The sequence below is a fragment of the Harpia harpyja genome, chromosome 2 (assembly GCF_026419915.1).
Source record: "Harpia harpyja isolate bHarHar1 chromosome 2, bHarHar1 primary haplotype, whole genome shotgun sequence".
Lineage (NCBI taxonomy): Eukaryota > Metazoa > Chordata > Aves > Accipitriformes > Accipitridae > Harpia > Harpia harpyja.
This window is the reverse complement of record NC_068941.1, coordinates 69,524,948-69,552,322: the sequence shown is the minus strand read 5'-3', so window position 1 is coordinate 69,552,322 and position 27,375 is coordinate 69,524,948. Positions and strand designations below refer to the sequence as shown.

Here is a 27,375-nt window from a genome sequence, read left to right as displayed (position 1 = left end):
CACTTGTTTTATGAAATAGCCTCACCCGATGGTTTTGTATTTCTCTCTGAGAAATATTTTGAAACTTGCTTCCTCTTTGGCCTGTCTCAAACTTCTGTTAAGTACACATTACTTCAACGTGCAAGTTCTAGTTGGTTTGTTAAACAGGCAAAACCCCTTGATTTTTACTGACTGCATGTTAGTCATTTTCTGTTTACTAATTGAAATGGATATGAAGTTTAGTTGTAATGAAAGCAACCTCAATTATTTCTTTCCTAACCTAAAAGATTTTAAAGATAATTGGGTATACCTAGATATCTGAATATGGGTTAAATATGTCTACTATCAGAAACTGTACTTTATGTTTTTTTAAGGTGTCGTCATCCAAAGGATGACTTTCAGGCATCTTCCAGCTCTTGACCGGTTGTCATCCCTTTCAGAGGAAATAGGGAAATTTGCATTTGGCAGGGCAGGCAGAAAGCCTTGCTGTTGGCATCAGTGCTGCTTCCAGAAGAGGTTAGAGCATGTGGGATAGTTACTGGTGGGGTATAGGGCCCAGAGAGGAGGGAAGCAGCCAGCCCCAGCAGCAGCTGTTGCTGCCCACACTGGATATTTCCAGCAGTGAGCCTGCTTCCTTCTCCTTGGCTTTTCTGCTTGGCTGTTGTTCGTGCCAAGGCTATTGTTGTTATACTGGACTTTGAGAAGGTGGTGTCATTTGGGAGCTGGTGTTTCAGACCATACAAACTTCAAGATGTGGTGGGAACAGCATGCTTGGGTAGCAATTACTGTGTACAGTTTCCTGCTTCACCTACTCATTATTTTCATTTGTTGTTTAACAGTGTTGAGTTTGTAGGGCCCAGAGGTGTTAAAGTGCATACCCATGATGTTACTTGATCAGAAGCTTTAAGGATGGGATTCATTTCACATCTCTTGAGGTGTCGGCATCTAGGCTCATTCTATAACAGAGTAAACTTGTTTTGCCATGAGTTAGAAAGCCCTGTTTGCACACGTGGACCACACCACTAACTCTACTTGCTATGTCAGTTAGATTTCTGTTGAGTGCGAAGAGGACACTTACTTCAGATACAGGGGAAAAAATGTTGCTCTCCTGCCTTTATATGAAAACTGTTCTAGAAGCTGTGCCTCATCCTGTTTAAGGAGCCTATAACCTGTTTGTTTGTATCTAAACTTAAATGCTTTTTAACTCAGGTGTTTTTGCCATGTTTCTTTAACGTGTTTAAGTTTTTTGAATGCTACAGAACGAATAATTACTGCTCAGGTTGGATATTAATTTGGTATTTATGTTCACAGTGCTTCTTAAGTGCACTTAAGTTTTGTTTTCTATCTCATTTAGGTTTAAAATGTTGCAGGATTAGGTTTCAGCCAATCAGTAATACTACCTAGGAAGCTATAATTAATATGTTACTCAGGGGATGTGGTGTTAACTCCTTCTCCCCATCTTTGATAGTCGTCTTAGCTGTAATTTATTACTTTCAGAAGGTTTGAGACTTCTTAGTAGATACTTATTTACTAGAGAAGATGATCTATGCTTGAATTCACTTCAGCTTTTGAATTGTTTTGCAGACTTCATCTGAATGGTTGGGTTGCAGTGTAAGGAGATTAATTTTTTTAGGATGCAATGTTTCATAATGTAGTTTGTAAGATTCTTTTAAATGTCTTATCTGTTGAGTCATGCTGTTGCATTTGTCTTGCCTTGCCACCTCCACCCCAACAAATCTTATGCATGTTTTGTATGTTCTGATTGTGTACCCCAACCTCCTTAACAGGCCTTCTCGCCTCATTTGATTCACCACTTATTTTTTGCTCCAGTTTAAGAATGGAAAAGGAATACTGAAAAGCTGAATAGAGCCATTCTCTATTGCTAAACTTTTGATGCAGGAATTGTGTGGGTCTTGTAAAATGCTGGGTACAACAGCACATAACTGAAAGTGCCATGTAGGTTCCAGAAGGAATTTCCATGCTTTGCTAGAGTTTTTTTTTTTTTTTTTTTTTGTGGCTATAAGGTGCTTAGCTGGTTTTACACCTATCTGCCTATGTTTATAAGGAGTACCAGAAGTAAAGAGTAGACTGCCATCAGTTAATGTAGTTCTGAAACTCTTAACAGAAATATTTTAGATCTGTAGATAAGACCGAAGCACAGCTGTGGAAAAAGGAAAGAACAATTCCACCTCTGCATTAATTGCATCTGGGAACTTCAAGTAACACTTTGTACTTCCTAGCAGAATGTTGTGCTAAATTAGAAATTGTGATATTCTCGCCCACAATTGTTCAGTATCATGCAACTGTGATTGGTTTAGTCACAAGCAGAATACTGGTCTGCCTACTCTGTCTTTGCAAGCTACCATAGCATTGGAATTGCTCTTAGTGGTTCATTACTATTCATATGTGTTTTGCAGTAGGAAGGATGACAGCTTGTGGGCAATGTCTTTTTTCTGATGGCATAGACTTGTCTTTGAAAGATATTGGAGAGATGGAGAAAACCCAAAATCTTCAAAAATGTTTGGTGGCATATAATTTGCGGCTTGTTAGGAGGCTGCAGTTGTCCTGTGTTGGAGGATCTTTCAGTAGTTGTTCAGAATATCTGATAGGATTGTACCTGAGTTTCTGTTCCCTTTTTGGACTAACATTGGAATCTGCAGAGAACTCTTACCTGTTATATCTGACTAATGCAACTTGTAATAAATCAACATTTATGCTTAAGTTCTGTACTGTACTTCGAAGCACAGCTGAGTGTGTTCCATGTAATTAAGACTTCTAGAAATCTGCAGGGTAACTCTTTATATGCAAGTCTTTTAATAACTAAATAGTATATTTAGAAGCAGTGATTTTTCTAGTATAGAATGACTTATTCTGTCATGTAACTTTTTTTTTAATTAAAAATTTACACCCCCCACCTTGGGCAACACTCTGGCTTTGGATGCCTGTCCAACATTACCTTCACTTTTGGTCACGTCTGTTATTTACCTCCTCAGCTGAATGTCCAATGGAACTTGCTAAGCAATGTGTTCAGAAGAAAAAAAAGAAATCCAGAAGTAGGTTTCCGTGCAACTTTTGCTTTTATGTTGTTTATAAGGTGGTTCAGTTCAGATAGGGGGTGAACGATATGAGGGTGAGTAGTTGAGAAATCCGGAGTTTGTTCCTAATCAATAAGTATGATGCAAAGCTATTTATGTTATTTAAGGCTTTATTACTGTCTGAATTTATTTTGACTTTTTGTGTTTTCTGCCCAATGAATGAATGCCTGTATCTTTGCATTCAGAGTTGATGGTTGATCCAACACTTAATGTTGGGAATGATTTTTGTGTTTAGTCTAACACACTTAATGTATGCAAAAGGACCTTTAAATGTGGTATTACAACTTTAACATCCCCTCTGAACTGGGACCTTGCTTGTGTATAGTTATGTTAGCAAATAACTGAATATTCCAGGAATATGAAATACTCCATAATTAAAAGTAGCGTAGTCGGCTTTCAGCAAAAGGTGTGTCAAAATTAACTCCTCCATTCTGTCCATGCACCTGCTTGGCGTAATTTTTAATGTGCCAACCAGCTGTCACTGTTGCCCAGCCAGGTTGTAGAAAGAAGAGAAGAAATAGGAAAATTTGAGGCAATAAGAGTAACTAATGAGAGGTTACCAGTATGGCCTCATGGATGTTCAACAGAAGATGGATGCTGGCTGAAGGTAGGTAGAGAAACTAAATGAAAGTTACCAGTGGAATGAGGGATGGGCCAGGGGAAAGCTCTGTCAAGGGAGGGTAGCAAAACTGTGCATGCTGCACAATGCATTGCAAAAATGCTGCATCTGTCTAGAAAAAAATACCTTGGCATTAATGGCATTTAGACATACAAGTCATCAGGATAGACGTGGTGACAGATTTCTTTTCTGTAGCGTTTAAACGGTTGCATATGCAGTTCCCAGCAGTACACAAGTTGGGGAAGCTGCGAAATGTTCCTTTGGATTATTCCTTGTCTCTCATTCTTTTGGTGTGTTTGTTCATGTAAGTAAACAATATTTTGTCATAGCTGTTTAAGAAACAAGTATAAAACAAAACAAATGCTAAATTAAGACACATCTTTAATTATGTGGTTTATTTTTATATGAGAAATGTGGTGATTCTGAATTTTTCCACTCTGAGGGTGCCTGGTATGTTACACTGTGTATTCTTTATTCCGCTCATGGCATACTCTCTTGTATACTTTTGTTATGTGACTGGAGGTTGTTAGCTAATTCACTGATAAAGCACCTTTTGTTTTTAGGGTAGGATTTAGTAATTGTTTTACTCTCTTAAAAAACTTGGTTTAGCAGAATTTGTGTTAGTGTATGCATGAGAACTGATTGTCCAAAAATTAATAGTACTGATATTACGTAGCAAGAAACCCTAAAGGCTTTTTTCACTTTTCTGTAAGTAATTTAGCCTTACTTGTGAGTACATGGTTACTTCCAAATACTTGGGTAACAGACAAGGAGGATTGTATGCATGTATCATATTCTTCTGTTACCTAACTTTTTAAAAGAATTAATGGAATCAAATTTTGGATGTGACTGTAGATCTTTACAGACCACTGAAATACTGTATTTGGAACAAAGTGATCTTGGGCAATATTTTTACTGCTTTTATAAAAGAGCAAACTTAATTGCATTTCTACAGAGCATCTATCACTGTCATCTGTTATTTAGAACCATTTTGCTAAAAAATCACTTCCTCATAGGAGAGACGATTCAATTTCTGTGGCATCAACTTTTACTAAAACATTGGTGTTTGCTTCTTTAAGAGAAAAGCCATGTATATTATTCATGCTCTTGTAATGTGGACATCCATGGAGGCTCTTTAGGGAATTGTAGTTTTTTTACGGAGATGGCTCTCTAAGACAACAATTGATGCTATTACTCACAAATATGCTTTTAGGTATATTGTTGTGTGCTTCTCCCCCCTCATTGGTCCAGAAGTGTCTGGTTAAAACCTTGTTTAAAGAACATAAGCATTATCTTACTAAATCAGAGATGTAGCTTATTTAGTATCTTGAAATAACAGTCTACCTAGGGCTTGAGAAAAGGATTTTGTAAGAAATCTAGCAAATAGTTGCAGCACAGTGATTCAGTATAGCTTTTCCTGACAGAAAACATTTACTAGTTGCCTTATGTCCTGAAGCATGAAGACTTGTTCCAGACTGCTTGATTTTTGTCTTGCCTATTATAAACATGGCTTTATGTTCCATCACGAATATCTCACTTTGAAAAAAGTTGGGTGTCTTGGACATGATGATTGGTAGAACTCATTGTCACAACTGTGTATTACAGTATGTAAAGGCAGGCTGTGGTAGTTTTTCTTTGTTTGTTTTTTGTAGCTAGTAGCTTTTCAAAATACTATCAATCAGAAGAAAAAAAATCACTACTTGGTTTATTTTTGTCTACTTTGTTTTCTATTGTATGCCTTTTGCATATGAAGAACTCTCCTTTCTTCCTTTGGAATTATGCTCATTCTGTTTGGAGATGATCAGAACAGCACACAGTACTCAAGCAAGGAAGGTGTTAATTACCTCTGCATTTCTCTGTTCAGTAACTTCTAATAGCTGCTTATCAAGTAAAGAACTTAATGGAGTAACACCAATTAGCAATCTTTCTGGTAAGAAATTCTCTGCTAAAACATTCCAATGTGTATAATTACCTCAGGTGATTTACTGCACAGATCAGCAATGGTCAGTTTTTCTGTGCCTTCCCCTCTACATCTCCCTCTCCGCAGCTCAGGCTTGGATTTCTTTTCAAATTGTCATAGATGGCATTTGCTGTTAACACGCTTTACTTTGTCAACAGCAAAATTTAGTAGGAAGGAAGAAGATTGTTATGCTCAGTATCATTTCTGCAATTGAACTTGTAGCTATTCAGCATTGACAGGGAAAAAGGGGAGTCTCAGTTTTTGTTTTGGGTATAAACTGAGAAAGCCTCTGAGTATAAAGGATTTGCTCCATACATTGTCTTCAGTATTTCTCTGCTGCATTTGTATCCTATCTCTGAAAAGTTGTCTTTTGTTTGGTTTTATATGTTATACCATCTCTTCTATTAAGTACAACAGCTTATGAAAAAGATTTTGTATGATTTATTGGCTGTTGAGTTTGTCTTTGGGTAAAATCCTAGATTACCTTCAAGAAACAAAGTCAACATTTTCCAGACAGAGCTGAATGTAGCTGTTTTTCTCCTAGAACATATTTATGCAATATTTATTGTATTGATAAGGGAAGAGAATACTCAAGGCATTCTGGTAGGCTGAGTAAAAGGAAGGGGAAGTGTAATTTTTCCTTATTTGGTAAACATTTTCAGTTAAACAGCAAACAAATGGAGGACATTCTGTCAGGAACCTATTGGCTCTGTGTGACCAAGCATTCCTGTGGATCCAAACTGAAATGAACAAAGCAACATTTTCATCATTTCTGCTAATAAAATGTTTTACCTACCAAATGATGACTACTACTACCTTTTTTTGGAGTAACTCCTATTAATAAGCAATATTTTGTTTACATGTTGTGTAAATTTACATATTGTGAATGTTTATGCACAAATCTTTGATAATGTTGCTTAGATTCTAGTGAGTTACGGTATGTCCAATTCAATATGTAATTATGGGAATGTTATTTCCTTTAGTTTCATTGCATTTTTTTGTCTCTTATGTTCCCTAACAGAAGGGAAAGTATCTTTAAAAAAAAAACCAACCAAACAACCACCCCAAACCAACCACATATAAACGTGTGTGTTCATCATGCAAAAAATGAAATTCTGTTTTTGCTTTTTGGGAAAACAAGAACAAATAGATAAAGTGAAATGCTTAGAAGTTTGTGGGTTTTTTGTTGTTGTTGTTACACTGTGATGTGATTTAATGGAGGAAAGTTCTAGGTGGGATAAACAAGTGGAGAGACTTTGATGTACTTGTTTGTCTTTTTAGCAAGAATGTCCCTAGCATCTTTCACCAGAAATAGTAATTTGGAATAAAGGATACAATCACTATTTTGGAGTTAAAAATAAGTGCATTGAGTTTGTGTGGCAAGGTTTTGGTAGCGTGGGGTCTACAGGGATGGCTTCTGTGAGAAGCTGCTAGAAGCTTCCCCTATGTCCAACAGAGCCAATGCCAGCCAGCTCCAAGACGGACATGCCACTGGCCAAGGCCAAGCCCATCAGCGATGGTGGCAGTACCTCTGGGATAATGTATTTAAGAAGGGGAAAAAACCTGTGGAATTGCAGCCAGAGAAGAGTGAGAATATGTGAGAGAAACAGCCCTGCAGACCCCCAGGTCAGTGAAGCAGGAGGGGGAGGAGGTGCTCCAGGAGCCAGAGCGGAGATTCCCCTGCAGCCTGTGGGGAAGACCATGGTGAGGCAGGCTGTCCCCCTGCAGCCCATGGAGGTCCCCGGTGGAGCAGATATCCACCTGCAGCCTGCAGAAGACCCCACGCTGGAGCAGGTGGGTTCCCGAAGGAGGCTGTGACCCCATGGGAAGCCCGCACTGGAGCAGGCTCCTGGCAGGACTTGTGGACCTGTGGAGAGAGGAGCCCACACTGGAGCAGGTTTTCTGGCAGGACTTGTGACCCTGCGGGACCCACGTTGGAGCAGTCTGTGCCTGAAGGGCTGCACCCCATGGAAGGGACCCATGCTGGAGCAGTTCGTGAAGAACTGCAGCCTGTGGGAAGGACCCATGTTGGAGAAGTGTGGGAAGGACTGTCTCCTGTGGGAAGGACCCCATGCTGGAGCAGGGGGAGAGTGAGGAGTCTTCCCCCTGAGGAGGAAGGAGCGGCAGAGACAATGTGTGATGAACTGATTGCAACCCCCATTCCCTGTCCCCCTGCTCAGGAGAGCTTGAAAGGCAGGGCTTTTTAGTTCATGTACATCACTTAAACAGATGAACTACCGCTGCAAGACAGCTTTAAGTATCACTCTGGCATTTCTACCCTTGTGTTCATCAGTGTCTCTGATGGCATAAGGATGTTCCTGTATCAACAGTGTTGGCACGCTTATACCGATTTAAGATGATCTTCCTTTACAATGAGTGACAATCGTCTTTGTACATCTAGAAACTTGCCTTTGTCCCTGTGATGATATTTCCTTTGTTCTCCTCTCTGCAATGTCCTATTTGAAGAAATAGTTTTCAGAAATTAAAAAAACAAAACAAAATTCTGTTCTTAACATTGCTTGGAGGAGTGTGTATGTGTGCAAAAATTACTTTGGCTGGTTCAGTGGAAAAACCACTAACTGATCAACAGTGTCTAGTTATGCATATCTGCCATTCTATTGCTGATAAAATGAGTAACTAACCAGAATGAACCACTGTAACATTGCTGGCGGTGGGAAGGATAAAGAGAAATAAATTGTTGACATTGTTTTTCCAAAACTACCTTTTTTTTTTTTTTGTAAAGTGAAGAAGTGATTTTTGAGAAGAAAGAGGGAAGTAGTGGTCTTTGTAATGAAGTAAGAGAACTGATAGGTGGCTACACGTGACAAATTATATTTATGGTTTAAAAAAAGGTTAGGAAGATGCAGTAAGATGATGAATTTGATATCAGAACATCAAAACTATCTGACAGTAGTTTGATAACACTCCTTTCACAGATAAGGAGATTGATGAGAAACTGGAATGAAAACCTTGTGACTGGAAATGGAAGATGGAAGACATTGAGAGAAAACCTGGAAATGGAAGAACAATGCGAGCAAAGTAGGGAATACCTACCTATGTGTGTGTGATGAGGTGGAGGGAGAAGTGACACAAATGAGAAAAGCAGCAACCTAATTTATTGTAGGAACTGACAGCATTGAAAGCAGAAAGTAACAAGTTATAGTTGGTTTTCTACTAATTTTTAAATATTAAGCTTGTGTATAGTAGGAATAAGCATTGTGTGCTTCTCCTGTCACCTTGATTTACATTATAATCCTTGTCAGTAGCCATAGCTGTCTAGCAGTATATGTAGTATCTTGTAAACTCGTTTTTGTGCTAGATAACAAGTTCAGTGTTTGGAGTACTAAATATTTCTGTAGCTTCTTCAAATCATGCTGTTTTCCTGGCTGTGAATTGAGCATGCAACACCACAGGCTGGCGGTTCTAGCCATAGACTGCTCAGTGATGTGCTAAAAGTGATTATGTCCACTTTGCAAGTCCTGCCTGAGGCGTGTGCAAGGTGAGTTAAATTATTTGCACCCATACAGAAAATTTCAAGACTGACTTATGAAATCAGTTTTCTATTGTCTTCCTGATTAGTTAATGACGTACCACAGAGGCTGCAGCTTCAGTTTGCGCTGGGCTTGTGCTGCAGTTTGTTCTTCTGTCTCACGCCCAGGCAAGGGACCCTGGGGTGGCTGGGCAGTGGAGCTTTGGTCAGAGAAGGGAGGATGCTAATGAGAAGATAGGTTTTTGAGTCAGTTTGCAATCTCAGAGGTGACAGAAAGGCAGGATGCAATAGACATGGCTGAATGTTTGGCCTGATTTCCTTGTTTCTGTTTGAAACCTCTGAGGTGTGGCTTCTGTCTTCGGGTGGGTGGATGATTCTCTAGATGGCAGAAAATGATTAATCAAACTAGTGTTCGGTGTGCAGGCAGAGCTGGGGTGGCACTGTAAGGTTTGGATCAAGATGCTAGGAGTGACTGAACAAATTCTGGACTCTGGCATTATTTTGAAGAAAAACGTAACATGAAACTGTTGCCCAGGTTTATTGTTTTTAAATTGCCATCAGGCTTTATTTAAACAAGGTTGAAAACCATTCTCAAATTCTTCCTCCCTTGTGGGTTTGATTGGGCTACTGCAGGTGTTTTTCTTAAGCAGGTCAATGGGCCTGTGCTTGGTTATTGGTATATGAACTTGGCATATATTAATGTAGTTTATTATGTAGCAATACCTACAGGATTAAAAATAAAAATATTGGGAGAAAAGGTAAGTCTTTAGAGGTCATTTATATCAAGATGTCCCTTTGAAAACTGTAGCTAAAATCCTGCTTGTCTTCATTTTAATTTATCTAGCAGCTTGCTTTTTGGTACTTTGGATATCTTTTATTTAGCGATTATGTACACGCTTATTTGCCCTCATGAGTGTACTGGTTTTTGTGCATATGTAGAAGTATACAATTCTGGCAAATGCGGATCTAATTTGAAAAGGTGCAAGTGGGTGTTTAAGCATATATATGAGATTATCTCCTTTTATGACAGCCCTCACCCTCTTACTGTCTCTTTTTTGGAGTTGTTCCAAATTGGCCTGGGGTTAGAAAGCCCTTTCCAGCAAGAAAAGGGTCTGCTTGTGTTCACTTAAGGAGGTTTAAAAAAAAAAAAAAAAAAGTATATATATATGATGTTGCATATTACAGAGAGTGGGCAGAAATTACTTGTTACTTGTCTTTAGAATAAACAGAATACTTGCTTTTAGAGTAAAAGTATGTGAAAATGCATGTTCTGGAGCTGGGTATTTCGTTTGTCGCTTCACTGGTCTGCATTTGTGGAAATTCTTCTGTTCATTTGACCTCTCATGGAAAGGCACACTTAAATGATGGTGAAAGAAATTATTCTTTTCAAGGCAGGGCTTTGGTAGCAACATAGGGTTACGTTTTAGTAATGTAGATTTCCCCCCCCCCCCCCCCCCCAATCCTCTCTGCAGGTATTTGCAGAATTCTGTTGTCATTTGAAAGATTGTACTTGGCTCTCAACTTTCCTGTTATTGAAGTTGGGTTGGGTTTTTTTGTTTGTTTGTTTTACAATTTCTGTAAGTTTTTGGCATTCTCTATTTGAAATACTAGATACTTAATTTTTGCCTCAGTCTAGTATTCTTGCAATCTTGCCTATGGCTTTAAAATAGTGGTGCAATATTTACTTGAATTACCAAGCTAAAAGAATTCTATTAATCAGGTTTTGCTACAAAACATAATCCTTTGTAAGGGATCAGTAAATCAATAGCTCATGTGATCTCATATGAAACAAGGGAATTTAAAGAACTCCAGTGTTTAAGTTTGTTTATTAAAACCTGTTTTGAAATAATTACCCCTTTTAAAAAAAAAAAGAACAAAGAATCTTTTATACAGTGCAGAGATTAAATTTTACTGCCAGTAATTTATATTACCTGCTGACTTCTATATTCTTAAAACTTGTAGATTAAAAAAAAAAAAGCCTGGTGAAACTTCCAATTGTTTACACCAGTAAATTTAGTAAACTGAAATAATGTTTGGTACACTGATTTTTACAGTTTGCTGCTTGAGACTGATCAAATACTGTTACTTAAAAATGCTAATAGCTTTACTCTGCTTACTAGGTAAGCTATTCCTGGCAAGTGTTAGAGAAAGGGTTTTAGTTAATTGCATTAAAGCCCACCTTTCAATAAATAATGCTCAAGTTCAGTGTACAGTTACATGGAACAGCTGATTCTGTTCTAGAATAGGCTGTAATGAATTCTCGTTAAGAGTGTTCTGTTTAAACCCTGAGCTTGGTTCAGGGTTTGCACCTTCTACAAAGGTGCTGCCGCAGGCAGTTAACACACAAATGAGCTCTGAGCTCAGAATTTTTCCTGTTGAGATAGAACTCCTTTCAGTTTATGAACTGGACTCTATTGGAATAGATTTGGGTATATTTTCAGGGTGTTGGTTGTATTAATTCTGCAGATGTCCTTAATTTCACTTCAATTTATCTGTTTTTGCTTCCTTCTCAGTTTTAGCGCATTTCATATATGCAATCATTTCTGTAGCTTTCCAATCAAAATATGGGTGAAGTCTGAAGTTAAAAATTCTTATTTTTTGGCAATATATTGCATGTTTTTTGTAAGGTGCTTTTGTTACACTGCTCTAAGTAGATGAATAAAATTGACGATTTACTATCTTATCTCCAGGGAGATGTTATAGCAGCCTTCCAGTACCTAAAGGGAGTATACAAGAAAGCTGGAGAGGGACTTTCTACAAGGGCATGTAGTGATAGGACAAGGGGTAATGGCTTTAAAGTGAAAGAGGGCAGATTTAGATTAGATGTAAGGAAGAAGTTCTTCCCTGTGAGAGTGGTGAGGCACTGGAACAGATTGCGTAGAGAGGTGGTGGCTGGCCCATCCCTGGCAGTGTTCAAGGCCAGGCTGGATGGGGCTTTGAGCAACCTGGTCTGGTGGAAGGTGTCCCTGCCCATGGCAGGGGGCTTGGAACTGGATGGTCTTTTAAAGGCCCCATCCAACCCAAAAAAACGTTCTATGATTATCTCCTTTTCTACCATTTCCACATCCTTCTTTTTCCCTTCCCCCTGCTGCTGACTGAAGCTTAGCCAACAGCATCTTGAATCTTATTTTTGATCAAGATTGCAGTTGTAGTGCAGTAACTTATGTAACACTTTTTCATAAATTACTTTTTCTGCTTGTAAAAGCAGTGAAAGGATTTTGAAACAACCCTATCTTTTCTCTTCTTCCTTTCTCCTTTTGCATATAAAAATTGTTAACCCTTCTCAATCTTTAGCTTTAAACTTGTGTAAATGTCAATAAAGTCATTAAACCTTTTTTAGGTATTTGTCCCCAGAGAATATTAAATGTCTCAATTTTTATATTGCTGAAAAGAAAGGTGAGGCTTCTTACCAAAACAACACTGCATCTTACTGGATCTTTAGAAAACTAACAGTGTCAGAAAGTTTCTTTGCTTTAGCTATGGCACAAAGGTGTAGGCTTTTGCAATAGATGTCTCACTTAAAAGTGCAGGTTGTCATTTACTTGGGGCTAGACATGGCCGTGCATAGTAGAATTTTAGCGTATTTGCCTTCATAAGCTTGTGCATACAAAATGTCTCCTAATATAAAAAGTAGTTCCATGAGAAATACAAGATGCAAAGCAATGTTATACAATGTATAGTGTAGTTTTAAAAAAACCCTCATGCTTGAACGAACATACCTATTCTAGTTATGATGAATTCTATCTTCTGAATGGTTATCACCTGATTTTCAGGCCCTGGCCTTCTACAGGCATACCAGTTCTTGACACCCTGTTCTGTTTATTGTTTTTCAGAATGCCTTAAGTTCTGCTGAAACTCATTATCTCTTCATTATATACAATGTATTGCTTTGAACTGATGTGATGGTAAAAACACACAGGTTTTGCAAAGGCATTCCTAAGTAGTTCATTTGTATGCATGAATACAAACGTTCTTTACTATGGACATGAGAAGTACATATGCACATTGAAAGGCAGTAAAACCTGTGCACAAATGTCAGTGCTGTAAGATGCAATTTGAGATTTGATCAGGATTTTCCAAGGGTTTCTTCAGGCTTGCCTTGTTCGTTCTTCTGTTTGTTATCACTAGATATTTACTTAATACTTTGGGTTGTAAATGTGGTGGGTCAGCAACTTCTTCACAACAGCATGCTTCCTAGGAATGTATGGTGAGCATACAATTAACATTTCATAAGTAAGAATGACTACTAGCATTACATTTTTATTTGTATTTGTGAATTGGAGCCTTCAGTTTTGGGGGCAGTTGTTATTCTAGAATCTGCCTTTCAAGAGAGATGATAGAGATGTGATTGAAAGGGACCACTGGAGGTCAAACTTGTGCTCTAAGCAACAATGTCACCATCACAAGAATATGTCATCTATAGCGCTTTCTGGCTAACTGCTGAAAACCTCTAAGAGTGGAGACTACACATCCTTTGAGTAGGTTGCCATAGTGCTGCAATGCCCTCCTAGCAAAAAAGGGTTTCCTGATGTCTAACCTGACCCTCGCAGTGCATGATTTGACTATTAACCCATGTTATACGGTCTGCCCCTACTGAGGAGGGTTTGCCATCTACTGTCAAGTAGTTAGTTGCAGGCTACTATTAGATCACTTTAACCTCCTCTTCTCAAGACTAAACAAGCCCAGCTTTCTGAAAACCTGTGATCTCCTTGAAATTATGTAGGATTGAAACTTTTGTTTTCTTTTAATCTTTATAAAATTGAACAAGTTCATTGGGCACAAGATTTAGAAAGCAAAAGTCGTGAGAACATGTAATATTAATGGCTTCAAAATGAGCCTCCAAAACAAACAAACAAAAAAGGGTTGCATGCTGCAAGTATGTGTGTGTTCATGTGTATACATATGGTCAAACAATGCAACATTTTACTTAAAAAAAAAAAAAAGTTAATTGAATATTGTAGATTATCTGTTGGCTTGTTGCAAAACTATGGTCTGTTTCTGTATAGAAGATATTTAATGTTTTGCTTCAGTGTCAGCGCTTCAAAATTTACATTTCTGAAGGAATTTTTCTGCCTGGAGGTTATTTGTGTGTTAGACCATCACATATGAATAATAACCAGTAGGCTTTGGAGAGAAACCAGGTGCAATCACATATAGAAAGGTTCTTTCATTCCACTGAGTTTAAGAAGACATGTGAGTGGAAAATAGAATAACTTATTACTCCAGTGAGAAAAAGGTGGAGAGTTTATCACTTAAAACATTTAACAGCTTCAGACTGTTTCTTGAGAGTATTATCTTGCATGAGATAAGGAATTAGTAGCTCACAGAGAAGTAAATTCGTAGACTTGTTTAAAAGAAAGTTTTCAAACTAAATTTCTGATATGCCTAGATGGAAGACCTTTTTCTTTAATGCCTTGACACTTCCTCCTTTAAATAAATCTTAAGATTTTAGATACCAAAATCAAATTTTAAAGAAAAGAAAGGAAGGAAAAATTGAGAACTTAATTGATAATTGCTAAGCTGGTAGGGTAGTGGGTCAGTAGCACAGTCTGTCTGGAGTAGACTGTAACGTTACCACAGGTAAAGGAAGTGAGAAAATAATTCTGCAAGATAGCTGTCTGCTTACAATATGGTGAGCGTACTAAGCTTTCAATTTGTGATGCTACCACTTTGAAGTAACATATTAAAACCATGGTTTTCAAAGTTGGGTTCAGTTCTCTTCTTGTAGTAGCCCTATCTTTGTCACATATATAAATATCGCCGTTCTTTGATCTGTCTCAAGCATGTGTCTAAGACTTTTGGTTCATGTTGCTTCCAGAGAGAATTTCTGAATAGGAGTGGAATTTTTCTGAGCATATCCTCCTAGTTTGAAAGCTTTTGATTAGTTTTTTGATAATATTAACTGAGAAAGCTTAAACATACTTGTTTTTTTTATGATTTTAGAGGCAACAGCACCTGGCTTTGGTTTGTCATTGGTAGTAAAACTTCAATTGCCTGAAGAGAACTTCAGCAAAAGTTTTAAATGTCAGAAGAGTGTTTTTATGTTTACCTGTTTTCATGTTAACTGGAAACTTCCATGTGTTAACTTATAAGTGTTAATTTAAATATTACTAAAGAAATGAAACTTAATGAAAGGAATTTCTTTGTGTTTTAATAGAATAAGTAGAGAATGTAGCTCTGTGTTATGGCGAGGAAGGTGTAACTATTCTACCTATTTTCTGCTACTAACTGTATGTTGATTGTGCTCAGTATTCCTCAGAAATGCAGAGTAGAAAAACATTGTCCCCCTGCCCCCAGCAGATGACTTTGTATAAAAATTGCTTTAAAATGGTTACAGACAAAACCAGATTTAAATCAAAGATTTATAACCTACAAATCACTGTGTTAATATAGAAAAGATTAAAACATTTATGCTGGTTGATAGATGTGACTGACATGGAATAGTTGGGTTTTGGATGTTAGCTTTGTCAGATATTGCATTTAGGGTATGAGAATAGACCTTGGAGATAAAGCCTGTAGAATGTATGTTCCTTGCATTTGATTAAACCAAAGTGAAATTACGAAGTAGAATAGTTTCTACAAAACATGCGTCTCTTTGAGATGTGAATGAAGAACTTCAGATGTGTTTTATTGTCTATGGAGGCCAAAAACCAACAACAGGACGCCTAACAAAACAAGACAGAAACCCCAACATATTTGAAAGTAATCCTCATTTAGTAAAAGTGGTTTTTTTTCTGCATGTTCTATTTGTAACATATTTCTGTTTCTGTGGGAAACAGAAGGTCTCATGTGAAGTTAACTTCCTGGGGGTTTTGAAAATGGGATCTAATTGAATATATTGAAGTAGAACTAATCTTTCATGGTTCTGGTTTACTTTTGCTTATGCTTAATGACAGGCAGGTGGCTTTTTTAACTTTCGGAAGTTGCTTCCTTTTTGATATTGAAAATGATGGACTGCCTGTATGTGTTGATATTTGATATATTAAGAAAAGGTAATGTAGCAGAAACACTTATGTCTGTTGGGTTTTGGCTCTGTGCCTGTTTTCCTACTTCTGTCTGTTGCAGGGAGCAAATAGCAGCAGAAGCATCAGTAATTCTGTGCATGAGATACCAAGTTCTATTTGCGGTATGTGTCCAGCAGAGTTTAAAAAAATACCTAGGATATTATTTTTCATGCTTTAGCCTTTTCAAATCTGGTAGATACAAATCAATATTAGTGTTTAAAGTCTCATGTAAGACTCTAAAATATATGCTGAAATTTTATGTTTAAATAAACCATATGTATATATATCATAAAGTACCTGTAATGACTCTCCTAAGTAAGAGTAGTCATTATCTGGAAAAAGCTTACTGCCCTTCATTTCATCTAGATTTTTCCCAATGTATGTTAGGAACATACATTGGGACTTAAGCGAGGACTTAAGAGTAGATTATAGATCTCTTAACATTATTCGTTACCTTTAAAGATATCTTATACCAATATTCTTTTGCAGTTTTTTTGGAACCTGAATTATCACACTGTTAAATTTTAAAAGATCTTTATACTTTCTTGTTCTTTCCTTTGTTCTTTCCATAAGTATCTTCCTGGCTGTTTAAACTGTCTTGTGCTGCCAATAATAAAAATGAAAAAAACCCAAACCTAAACAAAACAAAAACCCCCAAACACAAACTCACTTGGTTTTATGTAGCCAAGTGTCATCGTTTGTCAGCTTTGGGACAGATCATATTATGTTGCTTTTTTATAGTCCTGTGTATTGAATTCTTAATGCATGTTCTGGCTCGTAGGTTTTAGAAACTAGTCAAAAAACTGGGGCTTGAATGAAGGGACTACATAAATTATAGCATGGGACAGACGTCCACTTAGCAGACACCTTGAGCTTGCTGGTGTAAGTTTGTAGAGATGAGGTGTCTCTGAAGACCTACCGCCTATGGTGTGGGCTGACTGCAGCCAAAGTGGGCTCTGTCTAGAGCTTTCGACTTCTCTAGGCTTGTGGGGAGAACCTTGGAGAAAGGACAAATTCTGAGCTTGCCAGCAGTGGTGTTAGAAACTGTTTTGTCAAATCTTGTGGAGTGTTTTATTTGTGTTTGCTATTACTCCAACTCCTGCTATAGTGTTACAAAAGTCTGTTTTAGGTTTTATAGGCCACAAAAATCTACTTGAAAAAATGCAGATTGCTGCAAGTAGAGAGTTCAATGTTGTATTTCAAGTCCAGCCATGTCGTCAACTTGTTGCAGGTAAAGGTGCATGTAATTTTTCCACTTGATAGTTGTTAATTGCAACAAGTTGTCTAGGACACAGCCTTGTCCTATGCCTCCTAGTAGAGAAAGCAAAGATCTGAAAAATGGAGCTGGAGTTTTCCACTCGAGTAATGTAGCTGTTGTTCCACTGCATTAATTCCATTTTTCAGTTTATTGCTTGCCTACTGTGTTGGTGGCTAGTTTCAGTTGTAACTGAACTTGCGCCTTCGCTGTCACAAGTGTTTGTGCAGGCGTATAGAGAACCAATTCAGGCAGAATCAGTTTCCTGATCCTTCCTGCAGCATGATTGCACAAATGTGCTTATGTTGGTACAAGGAACGGGATAATACAGGGACAGGAACAAACTTTTAGCATTAGTCTTTGGCTTATTCTGCTTTAGAGCATATGTGAAACTTTTGCCTTGGCTCTTCCTTGCATCCTGAATATGGTCATGCTGTTGAGGAGCAACTGACGGTATTTGAAGCTGTACAAGTAGTAGTTGGCAATGTGTGTTGTTCAGGCAAATGTAGAGTATTCAGGAACCTTACTGGGTTTTTTTTGTATGTGATTTCTTGAGATTTGTCTAGAGGTGGAATACTACTACTTTAAACTTGTATGCAAACTGTATTTAACTCCTTTTGATGGGAAGAGCCACATGTTTGTACTATGAATTTTATTTTATTTTTTTTAAAACAGAATCAATCTGAGCTAATTTTCTCTAACATTAATTACATGACATTTGAAGTTTTGGAGTTCTTGTCTAATTGAACTGTTTCCTCCTTTTCTATTCTGCATGATGCCAGTGCATGACTTTATGCACAGAGTGTGAGTGTTCAGTGTGTGCTCATTGTAAGAACTGGGTTCTATTTTGACCACTTTAACAACTAAGGAATACATATTGGAAAATTACACCATTTGCTACTATTTTTATGGGCCCAGAAATATATTTATCAAAACAGTATCAACCAAGATGTATCTAAGATATGTGCAACTATGATGTGTTCTAACATTCTGATTATTGTAAATATCACTATCTGTGTTAAGTTTGAGCAATAGCATAATGATATGTTATTTCCAAAGATGTGTGACTATCTCATTTTTTTTACATTCTGAAAACTTTTTTTTTTTTTTTTGTTAAAAAAGGGCTCTTTAGATCTTATTTGCATCAAATAAGCCAAAGTGAACTGGGACACCGTAAGTAGATTTATCAGCCCAGTTCATCACTTGGTGAAATTCATCATGAGAAAAGTATTTAGCAACATATTAGTAGGAGCAAAACTGCCAGTTGTGCAATCTGGAGTTGGATGTGAGTGCTAACTGCAGAGCAGTTCATGTAAGCTTCTGGAATTAGGATAGTCTTTAACTAGCCAGCAATCTGCACTACTGAATCTTCACATAAGCTAATAGGGCTATTTAAAGAAACTGATATTTATACATCCTTAAAATTACTGACATGTTGAATGGTGCTAAAGGAAGTGTTTCATTATGGTGTTATTGTTTAAATAAAATCTATGCACTCAGTGTCTTTGTATTTCTGAAAGTATAAACATTACATAGGCTGACAAATTTAATACTCAAATGCTAGAATCTTAACAGATTGTATTTAAAAAAAAAAGTGCTGTGATGTTAAGCTGCTTTATTGTAAGTACAATGTTACATCTTTTTTAATTTAGCTTTCAGTTGTATAATTCTGATGTGTTCTCTTAAAGTATAAATACATCCTGACAACATGTTGTTACAGGAACTCTGAGGGAACTGACGATGCTACAGATGGTGCTCACAGAGGATTAAATTTGATTCCTTGGTTAGAACAGTTAATAATATACGTACTAGATCAGATGGTGTAGAAGACTGAAGTAATTCAGTAATGTCAGCAATGTCATGCTTACATGCCTGATTCATGGATATAGGATATGATTATGAATCACATGTGAAAACAAATAGAGGAAAAACTGGTGTGATTAAAAGTATAAGTTTAAAGATACATAGTTTTATATGAAAATAATTAATATTACTTTAATATACTCCTCTAATTTATAATTTTAGCATGTTTCAGTTTATTTGTCTGTATGTGTAAGGATTTAGGTCTTAAAAGATGCTTTTTTTTAATCTTAAAACCACATCGGTAAAACTTCTTATGCCTTTTACTAAACTTTTAAAAAATTATATAAGGTGGTAAAATCCTTACCCTCCCCTCCCCTTTTTCATTCTAAGAAATTGTGAACTACCTTTTCAGCATGAAAATGTTTGTAAAATTTTAAATTACTAGCCATACTATCATGGTGGTTATATTCTGCAGATCACCGTCTTCCAGGAGTTTAGTGGCTCATGTTCTGCTTAGCTCTTGAGCCATATCTGAATAGAAGTTGGTACACTGAATATTGCCTATACATTTTCACCAGGAGGCTAAAGATCAGGCATCCATATTAATGTGCAGCAGAGGTGTTAACAAGGATGGAATTCTAAGCAAGAAAATGACGTTTTATTTAAAAAACAGTTACTAGGAAGTTTGCTTCAGAAATCACATGGACATATTGTCAGACATTTGAAAGGTCACCTGTAAATCGCTTTTCTGATTTCCTGACCAAATTAAGAAAGTGGCTTAAATGCTATGGTACTGTTCTTCCTTAAGAGCTGACAAATTCTTGGGCAGATTAAAGTGTATGATCAGGGAGACACTGCAACTTTTCCAGCTTCCTGCTCTTAGGAAAGGGAGAAAGTTGTTAGAACAGCAGTAAAGAACTAGTCAGACCTAAAATATATAAAAAGCTTAGATGTGTGGTGTTATATGTGCTTAGATGTATGTTATGCATTAATAGTCACTGGATATATATGAATACACATTGGTAGTTTATTTCATCAGCTTAATTAAAGTTGTGTTGACAAATGAACTCAAATAGTAAGTTCACAGTCCTGTTTCTTTGACAGCTGTAACTTCTAAACATGTATGGGGTATAAGGTAAGAATACCGACTGTCTTGTTAATTTTGTCTGAGTTAAGGGTGTGTTTTTATTCCAGGTGAAGTTAGGAATTTAGGTCATCCTTGAGCCTGTGTAAGTTTGTTTTTTCTGGGAGCTATTCTAATTTTGGATGTTAATAATTACTGTAATGTGCAAAGATTACATCATACGTTCTTAAAGGTGCGTTAAATAGTCTTTACTACCAAATCAAGATACATAGATGAAAACTTAGATTTAACTGCATTAAATATTTCTTTTTTTTGGTCTTGTACTAATAAGTAAAGTGGGACAGACTTTCCTATCGCTGAGAGTAGGTATCGGACATCTGGCATCTTTTTTTTTTAACTGAACAATCATATGTGTTTGTAAGTTTGTACAGTAAGTATCGTTAAAGTACAAGTAAGGTTGGAAGGAGATAAAAATGGAGAATTTTCGATGGCTTTCGTAAGATGCATCTCCCAGTTTCCTCTCATCTTGCTTTGTTAGGGTTGGCAGGAGTTCCTCTTCTAAATCAGTCTGCATTGACCATTGTATACAATAATTGTCCAACTTCCTCTTCCCTTCAAACTGTGTCATTGCTCAGGGAGGGTGTGGGAAAGAGATGGAAAAGCCATGAATCCGTCTTCTTGATTTTTGTTTAGTCAGACAGAGCAGTGTTATAATTTAATAATTAATTTCCTAACAGTCTAAATGAAGTGTTTATACTGATATTTTGGCTGGTCAGAATAATCCTTGTCACGATTAATGTATTCAAACCCCTTTTTGCAATTTCCTTTTTAAACAAGCATTACTGATTTGCTATAGTTGCCTTTAATGTAGTTAAATTAATGCAAAATTAGATTTGACGTCAAATTTAATTCTCTAGAGAATTCCTTTTGTATCTTTTCCTTTGAGTAAACGTTTTTATTGCTACGAAGTTCTTAAATAGTTTTCTAGGATCACGTATGATGTTTTGAATGTCTTAACAGGTGATCAGAAAGTTAAGTGTCTGCTGTTCTACAGTTTGTTTTGAAGCTTTTTATCTAGGAAAGATTGGAAAAGCTTTAATCGAAACCTGTCTTAAGACTTGATTTTGCTAATGGTATTATTTGACTGAATTTCTGCTTTAAATAATGAACTGTGATTTCACTGGTGTTTTTTTTTTTTTTTCCTATGTATAAAAAAATGAAATTTAAGTTAGAATTAGACAGCTTTTTTGTGGGTGTGGAGAAAGTAGAGATGAGCTAATGGTGATTTAAGGAAAAATCAAAGCCTTGCTTGCCTTATCAAGTTTCAAGTTTCTGGGGGGGGGGGAAGTATTATCGATTTGCATATACTAAAAGATACTGAAATAGCAGAATAAATGGACACTTCTCAATAGTGACAAAACCAGGTTTGGATCTCTCATGCAAAGATCACTTATATACATATTGAAGTGGTAATATTTATTTTAAGGTTGTTTGAAATGTCATCTTTTTTTACTGAAGGATGTTGAGTGGATTTTGAAAGAAATATGGCAGCTTCATGGAGCTGAACTGCAAGTAGTTGTTTGGGGTTGTTTTTTGGGGGGGTGGGGAGGTGTTAGGTTTGTGTGTGGTGGTTTGTTGTTGTGGTTTTTTTTTTTTTTTTTTTTAAACTGAAGTGTTACCAGTCACTAAGCATTACACATGTATTCAGAAACAAGTGCTTCAGATACTGGACTTTGTTGTCAGGAGTTTCATCTATGAGTCTCATCTGCTGTTCTTGCACGAGTTTATAAACACAGTTTCAGAAGTTACCTGAATTTCTTATATGGAGTAGTGGAAAAGCCTAATGTGAAACTTTACATTTTAAAATTCTTTGGAGACAACGATATCCTGAATCTCCTTTCCGATTGCACCCCTTTGCCTGCTGTCATTAGTATTATGGCGTTTTCCTCTTCAGGAAGCTAATTTAAGTAACATCGGTGTTGTGATTAGAAGATAAGTGTATTCTGCCACTTTTGTCAAAATTTTGTCTGTTTTTTTAAATGTTTTTAGTGGAAAGATGTGCTGCAGTGATGAACTTTATTTTTCACTCTAATCATTTAAATAAATGTCACAAATGACATTGTCAAGTTAACTGTTATATCCTGCTCGGCCTACTTGCCATATGGAGGAGTTTAATTATTAAGAGTAGGAGTGATTTGCTTTGGGAGCTTTTAATTGAAAGATTAAACGAAGCTCACTCTGAGGCTGTCTCTTCAAGCATTTGAAGATTTTAATGACACCTTATGTAAGGATTTAAGATAAAAGCAACATGTTTGTTGCCTTTACTATGAGTAGCTGTTTTGAACATCTGGTGAAATTCTTGAGAACAGTTACTTTTCAGTGATTTCAGTAATCCCTACTGTACCTGACACTCAGATTTGTACTCAGGTCTTTAATAGTCATTGTTCTTGTACAGGTTTTTTTTGCCTTGAAAGGAATCCCATTGAATTAATGAAGAAACTGTGATGTATAAAAGTACAGTGTAAAACTAAAGCACAAAAGAAATGTACAGAAACAGAAATCCCAGTTAGATGAAGACGCATTTGGCGGGGGGTTGGGGTATTGTGGCCACCTGCTTTGGCTCTGGAAAATGTGAAGAAATCCTATTTCTGTCATCGTGGCTTGCTGAAATATAGTTATTTTAAGCTGAGAGTCTGTACTTAGGAAGCTGACACTTGTGTATAGTGCTTGCCTTTTCTGTGAGGCTTCCCTTTATCCCAGATGGCTTCTTAGGAATGAGGAATCATAAAACTAGCAGAACATGGTACACTCCTGAATTCATTAGAAAAAGGCAGTCACGGAAACACTGGGGGCTTCCATAGGACTGCCATATGTTAGTGTAAAAAAATGCTCTTTCTTCCTGGTGAACGCTGAACATCCTCACAGAACAAAAATGATGTATAGTAGCCAGTCTCTCCAAATAACTCCCAACTGCAAAGTTGCTCTGAGTTAACTAATGGGGAAATTTAAAGGCATTTAAATTTTAAATTTGGAGGTGTGTATCTCGTTCCAGGTACCTCTGAAAATCATAAAGGTTTTGTGTGTCCCTGTATTCTTAAAAAGGCTCTTTGAGGCATCAAAAAGACTTAAGGGCTCAGGCACTTTGGAGGCCAGATTGGAACTGCAAACGCCTGGCTAGGGTCCCCTTGCCACAGGCTTTGGCACAGTCATAACTCTTACGCTCCAGTGTCCATATGCAAAATGATGTGTGTGCAAGAGAACAGCAGGATTATTAGCTACTTGTTGGTCTGTCAGTCCTTTTTATTCTGAAGTCTGTTACGCTCACAACAGTTTAGGGAAAAGTAAATGCAGGATAGAAAGACTGTGCGAGTTGCATATACCCTTTTGCTTTGGAACAATTTCTAATGATGTATTCCTAAAATAAATTTCAAGGGCTTTGCTGACATGAGTGCTTGAAGAGATAGTTGTAACTAATTTTCCTTACTGACTTGTGTTGACAGTGTCGCTTTAAGTTAACTCCTATTGCCGTCAGGAAGTGGGATGAAAAAGCCATGATTCTAAAGTTTGGGAGAATTGCAAGCTGAAGTTTTTCTTGTAGTCTTGCCTTATCTTAGCCTCGTTGAAAAAGAGGGGGGGGGGGGGGAAGGTGTGTGTGTGGGGGGGGAAACAGTACTAAGTGTTACTTTCCTCTTATCTGTAAATACAAAGTTTCCTGTATACCTGGTTGAATACCTCTGTACTCGGTTCATTATCAAACTGTCTCCTGCAGGACTGGTCTGAACCCATGGCTTTGTGCAGACTGGTGAAGACTACGTTCTCTTCTTGTCTCAGAGCTCGGGGGCAGTTACTGAGCTACTCAAGGCAGGAGGAACTTTTGGTTCAAAAGCCTCTGCCAAGTTTGTTGAGCCATAAATTTGACATTTAATTTTTTAGTAACAGATTCCCTCCTTATTACGACCAGAAGTTCTGAAACTTCCTCACTTCTGAGCAACATGAAAAACTGGGCTGTAAAGTAACTCCTGCCTAGAGTGGCATATGGTGTGCTTGTATGCCTCTTGTCCACCTAATCTAAACTGTATCTCTCTTGTTTGCTTTGCTAATTCTTCTGTGCTGTTTGTTAAAGGAAGAGTCAAATTCTAAGATATCGGGTTCACTCCCTGAGTGAACTTGTTGGTATCCTCTCTGTGCTCTTTCCTGTGATGATGATTTTGGACTAAGGGTATTTATGACAAGACACCAGACTAGGACAGAAATTGGTCCAGACATGAAATTAGGTTTGTCCTTAAAGTACAGTAGAACGTTTGGAATCCCAGAACACCTTCAATAGGTGGATTCAAAGTGAAAAATAATCAGCTAGTCTTATAATTTGTTGTGGGGCCTCAGGCCTGCATTTATGGTGCTTGCTGTATCTTGAGACTTTTCCTCTTGGCTTTTATCTTAATTAACTGGATGTTTGAGAAGTTTCTAACCATAGTTCATCTAGTGTTAATTTGAATTGTTTCTACCATGCAAGTGAGGCAGAATACTGCACATTAGAATCTTCTGCAAAGCTGCAGATGATTAAATTTCCGTTGGCTGTTTTTTGGATTTGGTACGGCTTCATAGGTGTGCTTGTGAAATGCTTTTCACTTATTCTTTAGGCTGTGGCTTTGTAATTTGTTTTTGTTTTGAGATTGTTCTCTGAAGAGGGGGATGACAAGTGACATCAGTCTGGGAGTGTTTAATTTTACCATATGAAAATAAGCTTGAAGGTAAACCTGGATTCTGTTTAGAGTGGGTTAATTTTTATTACAGTCGAGATGTGGTCCTACTCCATGTTTCTCAGTCCCAAAAGGAGCAATTGGAACGCTATAATCTCTTGAGAGATCAAGTGTTCCTGGAGCCAATGCATGGGACATTGGAAGCACAAGCAGCCTGTTTACTTCTCTCAAGAAGAGCCATAGCTCTTAAAAGTGCCTTCATGCTTAAATAACCAAAAAAGGCATATTTAAGATAAATAAGTACTCTGATTAAGAAACTGATCAGCCTCAGTTTTGAGAAAATGTACTCTGAGAAAACCTTTTTTTATTTGAAAAGCTGGGCTTTCAGCTGAACAAAATGGAAAACATTTGAGTGGGTGCTTGCAAACTGAACACTATGTGACGTGTTTTCTTCTATGTAAGAAAAGAACTAAGTAGAAATTAAACAAGTTGGATGTGTTTGAGGGACCTGTTTATCTGTTCTGAAAATTACTCTTTCTTCTAACTTAAAACATAGTATAGATTTAATCTTGCAGTACAAAGATGGTTCATCTGATATATGATTGTATTTAAGTAGTGTCCTATTCTTTGGTCATGGCTGTTGGAATTTAATTATTAGCAGAACTTTGAGGTGATTCATTACTATTGCAAGGGAAGTCTTTCTACACCAAGCACTCTGTATTACGGGGATAAGTCCTTTAATCACCCAATGACAGTAACTTTTTCATTGCAAGGCAAAAATCTAAAGCCTGTGTATTGTGCAAGTTAAACCTTTTCTAATGAAAAAAGATGGACAAATAAAATAGTTTTTTTTAAAATTTAAAAAAATTACTCAGTTTCACTTTTTTCAGGAAATATTAGTTGCATTCCAAAGCTGAAAATTGTTTGTGGTTGGCCTAGTTTAATGTTCAGTAATTTGTCTTTCTGATTTATATGAAGTAGTTCTAAAAGCAGTATCTCTCAGTTCTGGGACAGTATCAGTGAGGTTTGTTGGTTTTTTTTGGTTTGTTTTTTTTTTTTTTTTAATTGATACATGGGCATAGGTAACAGGTAACTGTTAACTTCTGTAAAATAAAACTGGTGTATAAAGTAAGAATGCATTGACTCATGTCTAGCTGTAGGGATCAGTCCTGTTAATATGTCTGAGATTCCAGCTATGCCATGGTTGCTACTGTCATACTTCTGCTTTGTAGCCTTATGCAAGCTGAGTCTTATCAGCATCCATTATTTTTGATTATTTTAAAATTTATAATAGACAGAAAAGCAGAATCATGTCAACTCCATTGGTATGGAAGTAGTAAAATGATAAATTTATTTTTCTGTGCAAACTCTTGATCCTATCTGTTTCTCTATGTGCTGCTTCCTTTTCATTACTTACATAAATGAGCCTTTAATAAATTCTGTAGTAACATGAAAGCTTAATCCTTTGATAGACTAGAAGAAGCAATTACTTATATGCTGCCTCAATTTGTATTTGCATTGAAATGATTAAAGTGGAGTGTACCAGTTTATGGGACTAGTCAGTGCATTTTTTATAATGGCTATTACAGTGGGAATTCACTATCTTATTAAAGCTGAACTTTCAAAAAATGATTTCTGTATCCTTCTCCACCTTCTTTTCTTTGATGGTGTTTGGCACATCAGAATTAATGAAATAGCTAGCTATAAGTTAATGCCAAGGTCTGTGAAAGACCAGTCTTAATGATGGTTGATCATCATGCATTGTAGAATTTTGGAGTGTTTGGCATGTGCCTTGTGGAAGGGAAAGAACAGAGTTATAACAATCTGATGTGGTGGAAACAGAGCCACCAGATTCGCACCAATCATGAGCTTCAGTCACGAATGCAAATGAAAACGTGCTGGTTTTGACCTGGAATCCTGCTCCACAGTGACTCTGCTGTTTTTGATCAGAGCACACAGGACTGAGATATCATGTACTATTATTAGTTGAAATTTCTTTGTGGTGTGCTTTCTTCTCTTGCAGTCATCCTTGAATATTTTGCATTCAGTAGTACTAGCTACTTTGAATTTGATGTGCAGTGTGGTTACCATCCCTTTGTTTATGAAGCTATGATTGTAGGAGATGACAATTCTTTTTCTCTTCCTCCACTCCTCTCTGTTTAGCCCAGGCTTTCAGAAAGGAGATTGGAAAACAAAGTGACTTTAATTTCTGTTGCAGTAATACATTTCTAAGGGTGGATGATACACAGAAGAAGAGGTGGAGATAGCAGTTACAGGGGTGGAAAAAAAAAAATCCAAGAGTCAAACTATTCCAGCCTATTCTTTGGGCTTCCTTCCTGGATTCCCCCCTCCCCCGCCTCCCTTCACTTTTTTGGTAAGAGTTATT

At 37.0% G+C, this 27,375-nt stretch overlaps 1 protein-coding gene across 2 annotated transcripts in view; it reads left to right on the top strand.

Moving 5' to 3' along the window:
* Positions 1-27,375, top strand: part of STIM2 (stromal interaction molecule 2) — a 77,366-nt gene that overhangs the window by 13,721 nt on the left and 36,270 nt on the right. The gene's annotated exons all lie outside the window — the stretch shown is intronic.